The sequence below is a fragment of the Pinus tabuliformis genome, chromosome 6 (assembly GCF_031772625.1).
Source record: "Pinus tabuliformis cultivar Carrire ecotype Pingquan chromosome 6, CPIR1, whole genome shotgun sequence".
NCBI classification, from domain to species: Eukaryota; Viridiplantae; Streptophyta; class Pinopsida; order Pinales; family Pinaceae; genus Pinus; species Pinus tabuliformis.
The window spans coordinates 1803408337-1803428125 of NC_142292.1; the positions used below are offsets into that span (position 1 = coordinate 1803408337).

At 39.6% G+C, this 19789-nt stretch overlaps 1 pseudogene; it reads right to left on the minus strand.

Annotated features, from left to right (window-relative positions):
* LOC149266235 (importin beta-like SAD2) overlaps positions 1-15458 on the minus strand; it is a 153349-nt pseudogene extending 137891 nt beyond the window's left edge.
* Between the last annotated feature and the right edge of the window lie 4331 nt (positions 15459-19789).

Sequence of the window (19789 nt, forward strand, 5' to 3'; positions counted from 1 at the left end):
CACTGATCGGCATTCCAAAGGGGATAAAACTAGTGCCAGAGGAAAAATCTTGGGTGTCCCCATTCAAACATGGAATGGAGGTAGAGACAAATATTGCAATGCTAGGAGCAACTGAAGGTATGGAAATTGTTCCTCCTCCTTGTATTGATTCAGGAGTTTGCATACTAGTAGCACTCATTGTGGAAGCCATGCTCCTAGTAGTGGTCATCGAAGGAAATGATTGAAATAGACCTGGGCTCGAAGGCCTTGTGGTAGGAGTCCCGACATATAATAAAACATCTAGATGATCAGGAGGAAGAGGAGAATTAGGAGTCAAAAGTGACTCAGGAAGCTCTTCAACCTCAATAATGTCTTCCAACTGGAAGAGGACTCTAGAAAGGACTGGAGTGTTCCTCTCAAACTCTCTACTTATACCAGGTATATTCTATGAATCAATAACTTCAACTAGAGGATCAATCTCCGTTGTGTCTTCTACCATTGATTGGATATTAGTGGTAGAATTGCTCCTACACCTTCGAGGAGAAGGCTCAACACTCGTAGGTGAAAGCCCACGAAGCCTCCTAGACCGATGAACTAGTCGATAAAATACTTTTAATAATTTTTAAGAGAACTAATTAAAGACTTAAACTTTTTTTTATAAATCTAGGTCAACTAGGACCAAAGAGAAATCTCTAAAAAGTCCCTAAAGATATAATCAATCAAACTACTTGCAAGTATTTCCACTTCGAGTGATGAGGACCGAACACAAAAATACAAGAAAGTGAAAATCAAGGACCTTCCAAAAATAGTCTGGGATAATGATGACCCAGGCCTACTAGCAAAGGTAACATAAATAGTTACATTAAACTCCAGACAAAATCCTTTTCGGTGCAAGCACCCAAGCTTTCCAAGGGTACCCTCCAGAAGTACTGATTAATGTGATGCAATGTCTGCCTCAGGTGCCACGGGATTCCTCTGCAACCAGCTATGTGATCCCTAGGAATGGAAAGTATGGGCACTAGTTTGTATCAAAAGCAAGACGGAATAGTCTCAAGGAGAGATCCAACAAGTAGGAGAGGGGGTATCTCTCTTCCTTGTCTTCACTCTCCCTCATGCTTGACTCACAGGCATGGAGCTTTCCTAGTCTTTCTAATGACACTAGATTTCACTCATTATTCAACTTCTATGTTTGATTATTTGAGTGGCCTTGGAGAGTTAACTCTCCACTCACCTATTCCAAGGCCCTAAAGAACTTAAACTTGTTGGTGTTGTTAATGAAAAATTAAAAAATTTCTAGTTTTTTAATTAAATCACTTGATTTTAGAGGGTTGTTATTTAAGTCAAAGGTATAACGAGAGTGAAAATAATCATGCTCTCAACGCAAAAGAAATCAATAGAAACTTAATGCATGTAGTTATTTTTCTTTCAATGAAAAGGGATTTATACTTGGTTCTACGAGAAACTTATGTAAGAAAAATATCTTTTCTTTTCTTTTTTCAGAAACACTCCACACACGCTCAAAATCTAAAAAGACTAAGAATGCTTATGATGCAAATTAACATAATGAAAAATTAAATGATGATGCAAGATCCTATGAATACTCATACGATAAAAAAAAATTCTTCTTTATAAGATCAATAAGCCAACCTGGCAATAAAGAGGGTAAAAATTTAATAACAAATTTCCCTCAAAACCATGAAAAAGAAATTGAAAAAGTTCACTATTGTTAGAAAAAAAAACAAAAGAAACCAAAAAACCAAAAGCTTGGAAAGAAAAAGAAAGGAAAAAGCTATGTTTTTGTCTTTTTCTTTTAAAAACCCAAAGAAATTTTCGAGGTCACAAAAAGACTACTAAATTTCAAAGATCAAGAAACAAGCACCAAGAGTCCTTAAACTTCACAAGTTATACAACTCATCAATAAAATGAAACTTGAAATGAGAAAGGACTACAAACTTGCACAAATTGATCTGAACAATGGTAGAAGACTTCAACAAACCAACAAAATGTCAAGAAATACTCTCAAGATTGCCAAAGAGACACTCAAAAATCAAGAAAAAAAGGTCAACCAAAAGGGAAAGCAAAGCAAAGAAAGTTGAAATTTGGGTTATAAAGGAAACTGAAACCAATTTATTGTTCTGGAAAGTGAGAACATCCAAGAACTTCGCATAGAAGCCTCGAACCGAATACACAAACCAAAACATTACTCAAAAAGAAATCCTAGGCCAACTAGGTTTTTCACTAAGAAGGAGATTCAAAATCGAAAACTTACAAGAGAATAGATTTCTACAAACAGTGGACGAACATAAAATAACATAAGTCACGAGGAAATAGAACTAACTAGGAAAAATATTTTGAAAAAACAATTCAAAATTATGTATACGCCACTGTGTAAAGACACATAGGTGTTCACACGTGTTTCAAACACATGAAACTTGTGTATACACGAGTCTATTTGAGGAAACAAGCGTGTGTACGTGACTGTGGTGAAGTAAAATTATAAGTGCGAACACGAACAAATTCCTGTAACCCGAAAATGGGTCTAGCCACAATAGATACATTCTATGGAAGATTTCCTTAGTGTTGGCTTAAGGGGGCCTGACCCAGGTTCGGAGTTAATTAGCCAAGAAAATCCCTACACTACTGGCCCTTTCGGCAAGAGCCTGTGGAGCGCAGACTGAGGTCTCACCCAAAGCAAGATGGGGGGATGCTGGAACCAAGTTTCCGCACCCTTGAGATGTCTGAGGGGTCAATTTAGTCCAACTGTGAATACCTTTGTGCAAGTCACTTCGTGCACTATCGTGACCTATGAGGTCTTCGCGATTTGTTCTAATCGCCTTCGCGCAGCCCTAGCCAAGGGCTGAGGTGCTTTTGTGCTACTAGGGTAGTGTTCTACGCTATTTCCCCAAGTTACCCCACGTACCTTACTTATCTTCTTATAACTGTTAGTTAACTTCGCATAAACAGATACTTTATCTTATATTCACTTAATCAACACAATCATATAAGTTCGCGCAGCATATAAAAGTGAAATTGCAATTTATACCCAATTCATTCAATGGACAAAACAGGAGAAAGATACACAAAAATGATATGAAACTTCTATTTATTACTTCTCCAATGGTTACAAACTCGACTCCCCCTGCGCACTCAGATGTAGGGGTCTACGCACTCAACTACGGACTACTAGGCCTCTACTCACTCAGCTACAAAGCCTTCTCCTACTCTACAACCCAACGACTCGACTCTACACTTAGAAAAGACTCAATTCTCCATCTATTACTTATACTTCTCTTCCTAACTAATTTACAACTTAGAGCCCCGCTCTATTTATACAATCCCATGGTCTGTAGACCATGGGTAGATCTCTAAAGCTGACATTACATTACAAAAATGAGGGCGGACAACCCTATGACTCATTTACAAGCTTGCGCTCTGCGCCCACAAAACGTAGAGTCTTTACATCGGATTTAGTCAAAATATGGGCTTTAAGCCCCAAAACGTACCTTGGGGGATCCCGTGCCCAACAGGCCCCCAAAACAAACATCATCACTCTCCCTTGAGACACTCTGTCGGTGCAGAGATATTCACATGGAGACCTCCCAACTCTGCCCAAATTGCTGCAATATCGGCAACGCACTGAGTAGCTGCCTATTGTACCTCCTGCACGTGTTGTTCAGAGACCATGGTATATGAACTGCTTCCTTGCATCTAGTCTTGCATTCCCTGTGTCTGCATGAGCTTGGCTTCGATCGAGGCTATAATGATGAATCCCTCATCTATCCAAGGTTGTACGCGTGCCTTCAAAACCACCTCCTTATGTCGTGCCACATCTACCTGCTCCTTGAGCGCTTTTGCCTGTTGCATCTGCATGAGCCTCTATGTAAGGGCCACCATCTGCGTGGTCCCTTTTATATCATCATATCTTTGATGTAGCTCACGCGCCTCTATTTCTAAATGTTTTATATTTTGGTCCTCCTGCAGAGTGGTGAGGACCTTGAATGACTCTTCCAAAAGTTTGGTGCAGTCCTTCACTACATTGTTGATCTCCTTTGTTCCCATGGTGATGGCGCTCGCATGTTGTTCCCTCACCTCTAGTGGAGTTGAAGGCTGCACCTTCAACTACAGCTTAGCTATCTGAAGGTTCAACTCCAGCTGAACCTTAGCCATTTCTTCTCGCACCTCACGCACCCCTGCTACTAACCTCTAGATGTGCACCTTTGTTGGTGCCTCTACTAGGATGGCCAACTCATTTGGTAGGCCTCTTCAACCACCTGCACAATCAGCCATTTTTGTGCCACTACCTTGTCACAGTGCAGGCTCCTTTGTTCCATGTTAATTCATTGTTCACCCATTACCTGGAGCGTGCAATTCTCCCTGTCCTGCAGCTCAGCAGTCAGTCCATCCTGCAGCACATAGAGCGTCTCCCAAGGGAGTGCAACCATGTTTATCCCAACTCCCTTCAGTGCACTAACTATAGGCCTATTGGCCTCATTTTCTGTAACCATTTCCCCTTCTGGTAGCACTATAGTGTTGGTTGTGTGGGCACGCATCATTTCCTCAGTTATCATAGTGCCTACTACGAGGTTGGTCGATAAAGTACCAGCCTAAGGAGTGCACACCTACAACTCCTGTATCTGTGTCCAGAGGGCCCCCAACAACATCTGATTTTCCTCTGCGAACTGCTAGAGGGCCTCCGTAGTGACGTCGTGCACCATCTCCCCTATTTCATGCAGATCCCCCTCAGTGAGGGTGATCAGGTCGAAAGAAGTCTTGGAGGCCTTGGACTTCTTCTGCGGCCCCACCTGCTCTCTCAGGTGCTGGCACCTCAACTACGTAGATGTTATCTGTGGGTCTGTGCCACCTTCCTTTGTCTCGGGCTCTTCCTTAGGTGACGATGACTTATGGCCCTCGCGCTCCTTCTTTTCTTCCTGATGTTGTTCTGCGACTGCCTTCTGTTGTTCTACTGCTGCTTCTTTTCTTCTCTTCTCTGTTAACTACACCATCCATAGTTTTGTCGCTTCCTTCTTCCTTTTAGAAGCTAACATCTCTATTTCCAATGCAGATATGGCTGGAGCGCACCACTCTAGTGGCCACGACTCAAGTACGGTGAATATGACATCATCCGTCACCAGGTACAGGAGCTCCTTCCATTTCTTCGCGGGGTCCTTGTGCGCCTTGATATACACATGATGGAAGTCCACCTTGAACTCTGTGAAGCTTAGTAGACTATTATAGACTGTGGGAAATAACCGCGACTTGCATTTAATCCCCATTCTGATGTTCATCTGCATGAACACCCAGAATATCTTACTATCTCAGATCCTCTGCGCATCTTTAGTGGCCCACAATGAAGCATACTTTGCTGCCTCCAAAATATCTCGCACAATTATGGGGAACTAACTGTCCTCATGCAATTCCCAAGCCACCAACACTATGGACTACATAAGCAATGCATAGTGGAAGGTCTTCCCCTATTCCCGTGGCTCACGAAAATTCTCCAAGAACTCCTTGCACAGGTACTTTGACCAGTTAAACTAGACCCCCTTCAGGCACTGTGTGGCAAGTGCTATCACTGGTGTTGACACCTCATCCACAGAGCACTTCCGCATAACCTTTTCAGCCAGTATTTGGGTGGCAACTTTGACTACCTTATTGATGATACTATAGATCGTGTACCCTATCTTCTTTTTCTCCAGCTTGAATTTTTCCTTCATGGCCTCTACGATGGCCAAGTCATTGATCTTACCTTTCGAAATATCCGCTGGGTCATCCCCCTTACAAGGGAGTCGTGTAATTTTATGAATTAGGCGGTTTGTGATGGGGATGGGCTCCTCCAGCCACAAGCAACCATCATGCACCAGGCAAAACAGCTTCCTAATGACAAAGATAGTTACTGGGGCATGATGGTAATGTGGCACTGAGAGTAGGTTTAACAACCCTGATATTTCTACTCCGCGCAACCACTTGTGCAGATCCAACTCTATGAATCCCTTTGTTGTATTTTTCTTCGGCCTCATGAGCTATGTGGTTGCTAAGTGTGGGAATTTATCGTGGTCCGCGAGATACCAATATTTAAACTTTAGAGTCGGCACCCTTCCTAAGTTTGCTTCTTCAAAAGTGATATCATCGGGGAGCAGTGGAGTCTAGAGAGAGCTTTTTCTCTCATCTAGGTCCTTGGGCACCCTTGCTTTCCCTTTCTGTAGAGGAGCATATGTGGTCAACCTAGTCAGAGGGTCTGCACCCTAGGTTTCTTCCTCCATTTCTTCGTCCTCCTCCTCTTCCACCAGGATTTCCTGAAGTTCTTCTTCCTCCTCATTGGTTTCCACAATAACTACTTTCCCCTTTTCTTCCATGGTCAATTTAGTTCTCAACAGGTTTCGAGGGGACACGTGCACCAGCACCATAAGTAGCTTGTCTTTCTTGGGACTTGACATGCATGACGATTTAGGTATTTCTGCAACTATCTCAGTGCTTTCTGGGGCATCTCCTATTGTCTTGGCCTGCGTGACCCCTTCAGCGGTCATTTATCTGATATCCATGGCTTTCTCTTGCGTGGTCATACTGTTGTTCCAAAAATATATCAATGGTTCAAGTAGGTACATAAATAATGCCTTTGACTTCAAAAGATCAAACAGATCTGGGTTCATAAATCTCTGGGCGCGTAATAGCTTAATTCTCAAATGGCCAAGTGTGGTTTGTTGGGCAGCCCTTTGTAATTTATAGCACCTTTTGTATTCGAATTCGACCATTCCCCCCAAATCCAGTCAGTTAATGCTCCCTTGGTGGCAGAGTTTCCTAGATCTAGCCCATAAAGTTTGCCTTAAATTCCTACCACCCACTCCATTTGGTCTCAAACCAAGCATCACATCGTGAATAGTGACTACAACAGTCACTTTCCAACCAATCCATGTGGCAGTGCAACTACCCTTGCATTGTCATGGACCTTGTGACACTTCACTCCTGTGCATTGTCCTGACATCGCGTAGCTCCTGAGCAGAGTAGTTTATAGTCTCGCACCTCCTTTCAACTACCTGGAGTGCTAAGACTATGCTCCCTGCGGCTAGTTAGATGGGAAAATTTCACCATTTAACCTCGCTACTGGTTACTTTTACTAGGAAGAATCCGCCATTTGACTTCACCAACCATGTCGCACCCCTATCCGCGGTCTCCTTGATAACATACGGTCCAATCCATGGCATCAAGCTGATCAACTCTCGGTGGTAGTCCCTAAGTTCTTTAATGTAAATGAGCTCATTTTATTCTATCACCATAGTCTTTTTATCAAGAAAGTCCTTCTTTTTTTCGTCCTCCAACTTCTTGACTTTTTCTTCTGCCATGGCGGTTTTCTTCCTGAACTGAACGCTTTCATTCATGAGTTTTTGGAGCCGAAGATCGCCCTGCTAGATCTCTTCATCAGGTCCCAAAGGTTATTCTTCGATCTCTTCCAAAGCTATGCAATCCGTCATATCCATGGGTGTTGCTATGCGTGGACTAGGCATGATATACTCCATCGAAATTACAGCGTTTGTTCCATAGCTCAGCCTAGAAGGCATCCATTTCATCATTTTCTTGTACGTTATCCTATAATCCCATAAAATCGTTGGTACATGCAGGTCCCAATCATTTCATTGCGCACTACATACCTTGTTCAGTGCTTCACACACCTCGTTAAATGCTTCAGCATGGATAACCTTATGCGTGATCATTCTCTCCACATTCGGTCGTTCCAACTTGAGGATCCATTTGTGCAATTTCCCCCCCAACACATGCTTATTGACTGTATCCCCCAACACGAAGTTCAAGTGCATCCGTGTAGGTTGTTTTCCATATGTCAGCATCCACCTGGCTAGATGTGCTCGCAGTTTATTCTACCCATTGCATTTATCTGTGAATCGCGCTCTAGGCTTCCCAACCCACGTGCACATACCTTTGTGCATACCCCACCACCTCACGGGTGTAGCGTGCAGCACCCAATTCAAGGCCTGGAAACGTTTATTTTCCGCCACCTCCTTTTCAAAGTTATCTAGGAAAGTATCTACCTCACTTAACCCATCATAAGTAGGAAGATCCCTCACTTCCATCGATACGCGGCACAACGATCTTTTCACCATATTACAGTTTAGCGTGGTTACCTCGTGTAACTGGTTCTGCCATCACTCTATCTCCTCATCAAAATCTGACGTAGAGGAGCTTTCGCACTCCCATTAGATCCATCTATCCACAATGGGATTCACCCAATCTTTCTCTCACGTAGTTATTTTATAGATGCAGTCCAAATAATCGTCACTTTCATAGTCACGCACCAGCTCTGTATAGCGCGATCCCTCAGTAGGGTCCAAAGGTATAACTACACGCAAAGACTTCTTCTCAAAAATCATCTGCGCTTCTTCAGATTAATCACCCCATTCATGTTAGCAGATCAATAAATTCCTAAGAGCGTGGGGTAGGGATTGTTGTCATCAAAAATCTTTATCACTTCAAAGTCTACTAGTGCGCTCGCTCTCTCAATATCCATAATGATTCCTTGCAATCATCTAATGGGTATTATCTTCTGCTAGTTCGCCATTCACAGCTAAATAGGAGACCATTGCAGCATAGGCCTCCCCATGCGCTCCCATGTCTACTTTGGTAGAATGTTCGCATCCGATCCTAAGTCAAAAATTGCTTGGTCCATCTCATATATTCTCCAATCTACATGGTTAGCCTCATTTCTCTTCCCATCCTCATTGTATGCTTTCCAATCTTTCGGACTATGCGGGGTTCTCCTAGCGCGGTCCATGCGTATCTGTTAATGAGTTCTTGCAATCCTTTTACAGCTTTACTATCGTTCAGTAACTTCATGCATGTTTCTAGGAATGTCGTAAGCATAGATGGGTCCGTTTCCGGCTCCAGTCTATCTTTTCTTCCTGAAGTGGAGGAATCAGTGAAGCTCTTCTTAGCTTCCATGAAGGTTTCCTTGGCGCACTCCAAATCAAACTCTTCTTCTTTCGTCAGAGCCTTACGAACCTAAGTACTATCTTCAAGTTGTTTGCCTTTATCATCTCTCTCTTGATTCAAATTCAAAGCACAATGTTCACATTTGGATCTTCCTCGTGCGGCTCATACCTCATCATCTGTAGGTTCTAAGTCAGGGGAGGTGGTAGTGCTCCCTTGTCGCATATCCCAGCTATCAACATAGGACAATATTCCATCTCATGATCAAACAAAGTACAATACAGACATGATGGATGCATTGGGTTCATACAATCATGGGCATAATGTCCTGGCCCTCCGCAGTTGTAGCATATCAACTATCTGCGACCTCTTCCAGGTCCTCCTCCACCTCGACCTCATCCATGCCCCTGAAATCCAATTCGCATCACTCCTACATTCTGGTCTAGGGGTCGCATTTTGACCTAAACCTTGTAGGTGGGAGTTGTATCCATCATCATCTCATAGCTTCTACAAGTGCGCTCATCATGTCCCACTGACCTACAAAAGTTATAGAACAATTGTTGTGAATTTTGAGTATACTTTTGTAACAAATGGTAGTTGTCCGTAGTGTGTATTCCTAGGCTAGGTTCTTCTTGTGCCTCTAGCCTTAACGGCATCGGTCCTCCTCCTACGAGGTAATTTGTGAACACCAGGAAATGGTCCTTATCATGACCCTGACCCTTGCATTTTACCCACCATACCTCTTCGTGCACTTCCGGGTGAGCTGTCCTGTCCTATTTCAGACTCTGCATCTCAAGGCATAAGTTTTCAACTACGCATGGATCTACTGAACTCCCAAATTAGGATCCTGCATCAGGGTTTCATGTAGCCTCATCTTGATCTCTAAGGCCTCTGCCTAAGTTGTTAACTTCTTCTGAGATAACATGCTCCTCAAATGCAGCATTAGCGATGCTACAAACCATTCACGATGTTGTCCATTTGTCATATTCATATTAGCTCACGAATCATGCACTTCAACTTCTAATCCAACTCCCAAGGAGTCTCGCCTGGTAGCATTGTGATCTCTTTGAATCCAATGATCGACCGCGCCTCTGACTTTACCCTGCTAAATTCTTTGTTTAGCGCAATTTGGATATCTATGATTCCTGCATCTGGATTATCATTAGAATGCTTAATATACCAAGTTAGTGAATGATCCTATAGAGGGATGATCAGCATTGTGTTCTTTATATTATCATCTGTAACTCCATGTGCTTCCCATATGGCCCTTATCACGAACCAAAACTGGTCCGGATCTTCATTTCCCACTCCCTTGAACATAGGCAACTTTATCGTGCTTGCCATATTGACTCACGGTGGTGGTGGAGGTGGTACGGGCGAAGATGGAGGCCAACGCGGTGAAGATGGTGGCGGTGTGGGTGGGGGTGGTATGCATGGAATCCTATACCTTATCAAATTGATCACACTTCGCGGCGAGACCCTCGCGGAGGTGAAATCAAAGGGCTATTCTTTGGTCCCTTACTTCCTTCGTTTCTGTAGGTTTTTCCACTTCACGTAGCTCCGGACATCAAGGTAATTGCATAACCTTTTTTTTACACAATATCATTTTGATCCAAGTATTTAGAGACTTTACGTACTTACCTCGCAGTCCTTTGAGAAAGCGTCGCTCTGCTTCACTGTAGCTGACTAAAGTATCTACCATGAACTGAGTAATGAATCCTCCTATAATCTGATCAAGCCAATGATTAACAACACACACGATCTTATCCTCCTATGCTTCCAATATGTGCACCAACTCTAGGGTCAACACAATAGGATTGTTGAGCTTCCACCATCCTTGGCTATCTGCTAGCTTCATGATCCACTCGTAAAACTCAGTAGGGGAAGATGCGAAGAATATTTCATGGATCTCTGTGTACAGGTAGCAGTCTAACCACTCTTCTTTTGTCAGTCGTAGATTCCTACTCTCTTGCACCACCAACTCATGAATTCTCCTGTCCAACCACCCTTCAATTTCCTTCTTAGTTGGATTCCAATGATATGACATCAGACATCTCTATGCATATTCTGGTCTCGGCAACAGAACCATTTGTTGGCTTGAGGGGGCCTAACCTAAGTTCAGAGTTAATTAGCTAAACAAATCCCTACACTATTGGCCCTTTCGGCAACAGCTCGCGGAGCGCAAAATAAGGTCTCACCCAAAGCAGTATGGGGGGATGTTGGAACCAGGTTTCTGCACCATTGAGATGTCTGAGGGGTCGATTTAGTCCAACTATGAATACCTTCACACAGGTCACTTCACATACTATCCTGACCTGTGAGGCCTTAGCGATATGTTATAATTGCCTTCGTGCAGCCCTAGCCAGGGGCTGAGGTGCTTTCTTACTACTAGGGCAACGTTCTACGCTATTTCCCCAAGTTACCCTACGTACCTTAGTTATCTTCTTATAACTGGTAGTTAACTTCGTGTAAACAAATACTTTATGTTATATTCAATTAATCAACACAATCATATAAGTTCGCACAACATATAAATAGTGAAATTGAAATTTATACCCAATTCATTCAATGCACAAAACAGGGAAAAGATACATAGAAATGATATGAAACTTCTCTTTATTACTTCTCCAATAGTTATAAACTTGACTCGCCCTGCACACTCAGCTACAGGGGTTCACACACTCAGCTGCGAACTGTTAGGCATCTGCACACTCATTTGCAGAGCCTTCTCCTACTCTACGATGAAATGACTCAACTCTACACTTAGATAAGACTCAATTCTCCATCTATTACTTCTACTTCTCTTCTTGACTGATTTACAACTTAGAGCCTCACTCTATATATACAATCCCATGGTCCACGGACCATGGGTAGATATCTAAAGCTGACATTACATTACAAAAATGAGGGTGGACAACCCTATGACTCATTTACAAGCTCGCACTTCGCACCCACAAAACGCAGAGTCTTTACATTGGATCTAGTCAAAATATTGGCTTTAAGTCCCAAAACTTCCCATGGGGGATCCCGCACCCAACACTTAGGTTAGAATCAATCAAGAGGGCCTACCTCTTGGTTGTTTATCCTGCTTGATGATGTCCTCGCTTGCTCACTCCAACAATCTCTCGATTCCTTCTTCAAGCTCTTGAAACAAGTAAACAACAACAACACACAAACATAATAATAGACAAATTGCAATTCAACCTACTTAATGAGTCAATAAGCATTAATACATGAATATGTCATATTACAAAACATGTAGGAAATCAATTGATAGTTGCATATATTAATATCAAAGAGAGATTACAACCATTCGTCTTGATGTCACAGTCTTCCTCTGACAAGACTAGGTTCCCACACACTTCTGCTAGCACTCCACAAGACCAGGTTCAAACACACTTCTCCCTCACACAACTAGATGGCTATAACTAGAAATAGCTTGCTTGTCTAATCAAAATAGTATACTCACACTCAGCCAACACTCTAACTAGCTTGTGCTTGGGAATAAGGGAGGCTTATATAGGAAATATGGATGGGAGATGGATCCTCTTCTCTTGGGAGAAGGACTTATCCCTTGACGTAGTTCCATCATTATATGGGAAAGGAGCCCAAACTATCATCCTCGACCCCATCCAACTAAACCATTTACCAGAATTTCATTACGAAGCTTCTAGAGCTGGAAACTTCAGCTCTAATTTAAAAAAAAAATCTATAACAGGACCAGCACAACTGGAACACAACTCAGTCGCACCAGTTGGCATGGGGAATAGTGCTAATCTCTGCACATCGGTGCAGGGGAGACAAAGGTCATTACCGTCGGCGTTGTAAATTGGGCAAAACAAAAGTTTCAGGGGAAATGGTGCAAAAGGGAAAAGATCTACTCATGGAGAGGGACATAATGGGAGTTTCCCCATCAAGGCAAAGCATGTGGGGTTCACTGTAGAGGGCCTCCAAGATAAAGGAATGGTGAGTATAGGGACAATGACAAAATTTTGTGTTATAGTGACCCTATTACAAGAAAAACGCGTATAAAAAGCTCAATCAAGAAATCAAGGCCTGATCCAAAAGATTAGACTTGATGCTTGGGAAGCTAATAAGTCAATGACACTCTAAAAACAAGAAATAAAGAGAATAAACATTGATCAAGAACAAACAACCCAAACTAGGAAAAACAAGACTGTTTTCCCCAGTGGAGTCACCAATTCTATTGCAGGTGGAAACACCCTAGGGTCTTGGGTTCAAAACCCCAACAGAGCAGAGGGAATACAACAGAAAGAAATGTGTAGACAAACAGTCTAAATTCTTAAACTACTGAAGCGGGAAGAGGTGGTATTACAAAGAGGTCCTATGTTCAGGGTCAATCCCGCAGGGTCCAAACCTTCTGCTCCTTCCGATGCTTTTAGAACCTATAACTTATCCAAGAAAAGCATATACAACAGAAGTAACAGAAATCATTTTCATGATATATGTGTTAGATCATATAAGAAAATGAGAAAATGAGCATTAATATAAGATTTATAAGTAAATCACAACATGGATCAATGCATAAACACAATAAATATCAGGAACATAACAACATTTCTTTATTGATGTAAGCTAAATTAAAGGTGGAAAACTACAGCTTGAGTCTTCCTCTAGCTCCAAGCGGAACCGTCCTCCGAATCTATCATGTCCCGGCCTCAACAATCTTCCTCCATTGATACACATAAGGATGTCATAAGAGGGATGAAGGACATCTCAAAAGAGGAAACAAAGGTTTCGTATAACTTGGGAGTGCAGGAGGCACTGGGATTTCTTCAGAATTGATCAGGGATCAATCAACTATAATATCAATATCTCATCTCTTCTCCCCTTGTGCCACAGGCTATAGTAGGTGAGTAACAGGAAAAACCTATAAACCCCGCCCAAATTTAAGGAGATTATTCATTTTTTAGTGTTTTAACACATATAAGCAGGTTGGGTATATACTAACCCACATGTACACGCTTTTAACATGAGGAAAAGTAGTGTATGAGAAGTAAAACGTTGTTTTTTAGAATTTGGACCAAGTATGGAAAGGAAGGGTTGCCCTAGGCCATAACTAGAGCATCAAATCTACCAAGAGTGGTAAATGGTGTTATAACACTCCCAACCTTCGTAGTATGCTATTATTTATGTTTGGGGTTAGTATAAAGCATTGGAAATCACTTCAATCAACAAATCCTTGAAATAATTCTTTTTAGGTTGATGTAGCTCATCAATTGTACTTCTAAGATGAGACTCAAGCCACTAATCAACTTAACATTCATAATTTTGTAACACAACTTCTAGGAGCTTGGAATTTGGATCAATAACATGATCTGCAATATTTTATATGTCATTGCAGAGAAAATCACTTTAAAGAGACTTTGTTGGTAGTCAAGTTCCTCGCATGTAATAAAATGTTCAATGCTCCTATATATGTAATTATCTAATGGGATAAGAATATTTTCAAATGAATCTATAGAATAATCATCCAATGCATGTATCATAAGGGGTCAAAGACTCCACATTTCCAAAAAAATGGTTTTTGAAAAGCATGCCATGGAAGATATTATCTCTGAAACCTCCTAAAAAAACTCTTGACCATCATTTGTAAGCATCCTTTGCATTATGGGAAATAATATAGGATCCACCTAAGGGAAAAGGTGGGGGAGCCTGCTAATAGATTCAAGTATTTTACTTATGGCATGTAAGCATCCAACAAAAACCAATGCACCTAATTCATCTAGGTCTTCCTCAGATTCAACAAATTGCATACACTTCCAAAAATTAGTAGCTATATTTTGGCATAACCCTATGGCATAAGGTTCCATCTCCTCCCCAAACTTATCCCCAATAGTTTCTAGAGTGAAAAAAAGATCTTAATTGTCGACTTAATTCATAGGCTTGGAAAACTCATCAAGCGGTTGTCGTAATATTGGTTTAATTTAATTCAAATCTTTGTAAGCCTCCACAAAATAACTGAAAGAAAATACAAAATCTACACATACTAACAACTTAGGATTTCACATTCTTGCAACAAAACTATGTAAGGTTGCACTGAAATTTATTTGATATGCAAAGTTTAAACTAGCATAATAACATGCAACCCATGTGACCTTTGCACTCAAGTGACCAACTTGACTTCTAAACTCAGCAAAATGTGATGAACTAGCATTTTCTCCAATTGAGATTTATATGGCTATGTTTTCTTTACTTTATCACATACACAATTTAAAAGAAATGTTTGTAACAACTTTCTTAAAGAAGCCCATAGTTTTTCTTTAAAAAGTTTAATCCATGATAGGGACTAGATTATTTCCATGTCAATTTCAAATGTAAGAAATACACAAAGGGTGAGGACATGCTGACATTAAACCAAAATACATTGTATTGATTCTCTTGGTTGTTTTTTAAATCTTCCAAGCGCTTTTGATTACATTGACATTTCTTGATACACTCCTCCCATTTTGCAAGCCTATATGGGTGGAAACAATGCTTACCACATGTAGAAAATATATATTCATGAAGTTGAGGGCACCCATTGTTTTAGAATGTCACTAGGTTCGATCTTCATTATTTTGATTGAGTCATAATGAAATGTATTTATCAATGTAACTAGGTTCGGTCTTCATAATTGTGATTGAGTCATAATGAAATGTATTTAACAAAGAAATAAAAAACAATTTTATTATTATTAATATGACTTACTAAAGCATGGGTTTCATGATTAGGTCATCATTTTTTAGGTCAAGATCCCCATTGAGGACTTCTAAGTTTCTTCTTGAGTCATTAGAGTCATTTCCCATTTAAATAGACCCTTCTAGGATTTTGAATCATGTAAAAAGATTTACTATTTAGTCACATAATTTATTTGTCACCTGCACACCAAGTCATCCTCAAGGAGATCAATTTGACTACCAGGAGATCAAGTTGGCCTCAAACAGGGTAATTCAACCTCACCAAAAGGGTATATATACAAGCAGTTCGAATTCATTTGGAGACAATCACTCACAAATTTGATATCCAAGAAAAGGAGCCAAGAAAAATAGGAAATTCCAAGAGAAGAAAAAGAATTGTTGGAAACGACAAGATTGAATTTTTTTGCTCATCTCTCTCTCACACGTGGATTTTCTATTCTATTTCTACAGGGTCGAAGTGTTGATGCTCGGCCAAAGTATTTCTACTAGGTTGAAGTAGTTTCTCGGATACTACTGGGTCGAAATTATACTTTATCGAAGTTGTTGTTTCCAGTTGTTATTTCTAAGTCAAAGTTGTTGCTAAAAGGGTGATCATCTATAGAAGGAAGAAAGGGTTGACCTCGTGTGAACAAAGTTTGTGCCTAGGTCAAGATGCTTGGATCATCTCGTGAAATTATTAAGGAAGATTTTTTGAGTTAGATTTCCAGTAGATAGGGATTTTTCCCTGGTTGTCTGCCTACATCTGGTGTCTGTTATCTTTGTGCTATTGTTTTGGTAATTTATTGATGAACTAAAAGATAAAAGAGGAACATAAGAAAATATATGAATATCACAAGTAATTATCAATATAAATAAAATATTTTTGCCTTTCTAATTTTCTAACATGGTATCAAAGCTAAGGTGAAGAAGGAAAAAGGTAGCTCAAAGATCTATTGAAAGGAGTTTTAAGATGTTTGAATAAGGTTCATCAAAAGCATCATATAAGAAGCCAATTATACCATCTTCAAGGAAACTTTATTGCTCAATGAAGGTAGAAAAAAAATTAGAAGGAGCATTCAACTATAGGGCATGGAAGAAGAGGATAGACCTCATCCTTGAGAAGAATAAAGTTTTGTATCTAGTCAAAGGAAAGGTAAATAAGCCTACTAATGAGTCAAGCGATGCAGAAAAAAAAAAAAAAAAAAAAAAAAAAAAATTAAAAATAAATAAAATAAAATTCAAGGAAACAAAAATATTGGTCATGACACTAATGGTGTATGGAATAAAGGATAACCTCATCCCATGTATATCCAACATAGATTCTGCTCAAGTTATGTATGAGTCATTATCCAACTTATTTACAATCAAGAATCTTGGTCAAATTGTAAGTCTTAAGAATGAACTGAGATCTATAAAGATGAAAAAGGAAGACACAGTTGTGGAATCCTTCTTTGTGAGAATAGCTAGAATCAGAGATGAACTCCAAGCAATTGATGAGAAAGTACCTGAAAAAGAACTATAATCACTGCACTTCTAGGATTACCAACATCATGGAGTGCATTTTCATCAGGTCTCAACAGTTGGAAGGAAACTCCTACATTCGAAAAATTATGGAATGCATGTAACCAAGAAGAAGTTAGAATTTCTCTAGTAAGAAACAAAGAGAATGAAGAGGAGAAAGTTTCAAATTCTTATTCTTCTCATCACAAGAACAAAGGAAAATTCAAGAAGTCTAAAGGGCCTAGAAGGAAGATAGACCTATCCAAAATCGAATGTTACAATTGTCATAACATGGATCACTATAGAAGCAATTTTCCTGAGAATCTAAGAAATAGAAATAGAAATTAGGATCAAGAAAATGTTGTAGAAGAAGGATCTTCAAATAAGCACAAGACCAAAGAATTGGAAATAAAGGACTTATACTACTAACTCCCTCTACTCTTAGTTTTTGAATTGTTTTGTATTTTCATTTTTAGTACTTATAGCTTTAACATGCTTTGTAAAAACATTGTTGAATTGTTTTTGTTAAACTTATAGGTATCCCTCGAGATTGGATTAAGAGGGAGCCCTCACCATTTTCTAAATATAAGTATCTTACTCCTTGTATTATCTTTTATATTTGGTTTTCCTTTTCGTATTTGTTAGTGATCCTTAGCTTCCAAGGCTGATAAAGGAAGCCAAGGAGGTAACCTCAAACCAACTTTTGACTTGGTAGCTAGCCCTACCAAATCAGAGAGGGCTCTCTCTAAATAAACCTGACAACCAATGAAAGTGACTGGAGAATATGAGGATTTTAGGCTAGGTATCAGCTCAGTATGGTTTGATTAGGGTTTGTTGGATAAAGAGCACTAGGTCTGAGAACTAGGTCAAGTATTCCTAAAGATCAGTTGAAGTCATAAGATGGGGCAAGGTAGGTGAAATCAGTGACTCAAAATGATTTTTAATTTTAGTGTAGTGAGGATAATGTAGTAGGAGTTAAGTGAGAAAAATCATGAATTGACTTATCTAGAAAGAAAACATTGAAATGCTAATACCAAACAAAACAGAGCATTCAGATGATGATTTATTTTTAAAAATAATGAGATAAAGCATAAGATAAAACGTATATGGCTACTAGATATGTTTAATAATCAAATATAAAAGAAAACATAAGAAAAAAAGAGCCACTGACCACAACACAAGAATCCCATAAAAATAGCTGCAATTGTATATTATTTCTATCAATATCAAGTACACTAGTTTCAAAGCATGAGCTTCCAATATCCAACCCTTCCTTTGACTTCATTCTATATACATATAGATGAAAAACAAGTCCCCCCCTCCAAGGGTTCGAGTTCATCTTCCTAGGAACAAATCTCATGATTCTCTCTAACCATTACCAAATACTAGGGAAGTTAGAAACCAATTCCCTTTTTACACTAACTGAATGAGTTTGTTTCTCCAAGAATTTATTTACAAGATTATTTAAAATTTAACCCATAAAACACTCAATTAAATTAGATGAACTCATGACGTAACCTATTACATCAATCTAGTTCTACCTTTTACCATTATAAGAATTGAAACAGTAAAACTCATAAAACATAGTAAATTAGCAGAAGCACAACAAAAGTTCAGAGAGTATTTTGGAGGCCTTCCCAGATGATTTTTTGGCCAAAAAGGTATATTTAGAAAGCCTATGATGTATAATACCCAATGGAGTCATCAAGAACCACAAATAACTGCTCCAAACCCCTTGAAAATTGTCTTGAAGTCAAATTGTCCTAAAAGCGCAGCAAGTGGCCTAAAATAGTGGCAGAAAGGTAAAAAATAGGCACCATTTTATCAATTTATAAAAATCTATGAATATCCAAGATTCCCCATGTAATTTTATGAAATAACTTCATCATTATACATCTCCAAATGCTTGAAATTGTTCATTTACACCTCCTGGAGAAAAGCGCAACAAGTACTCGCTACATTTTTGTAGGTTCAAATTTCTGCATTTTGTTACAAACATAGGGATCAATGATGGAGTGATATCTCTTTAAAAATAATAACTTTTACAAAAATGGGAAAGGTTTTTCTATACAATTGATTTTTTAAGACAAACCTCTCTCCATCTTTGTAAATTCATTTTCATCATCTTGGAATACATGCCACAAGACAATTGCTAAATCAACCAAGAAAAATTGGAGAATTTGATTTTCTGAAATAGGCCTCCAATAAAGTTGAGTATATCCCAATATATGATATCTGTGTAGAAATAGAAGGAGGGTATTGTGGTTGAGGTTATTATTAAAAAACATATTCTTTTTTTTTTTTCAAAATTTATCTTCATTTGGTCAGAAACCTCTTTTGCAAATGATGACCAAAAACAGAGTCAAAAGCGCAATGACTCTTTTGTAGCAACTTGTATTTTGGGTAGATCTCCCAGGTCATAAATTATATTAAAAACTAGAGAGAGGTTATTTTTTTTGGAGTATGTTATTAAAAAAAACCTCCTCTCGTTTTCAAAAATAATTTCCCATTTCTTCAAAATCCAATGTTGAAGTTGGTGCAGCAAATAGTTGTTGTGTTTCTGTAGGATAGCAACACAGAGCTAAAAGTGCAACAACTTGAGGAGAGGGAATGAAGGGGAAGGGGGATAAGATAATTTTTGAAGAAATTATGGGGGGTAGGGAGATGTGTGAGGAAGGAAATTGAAGTGTAATTTC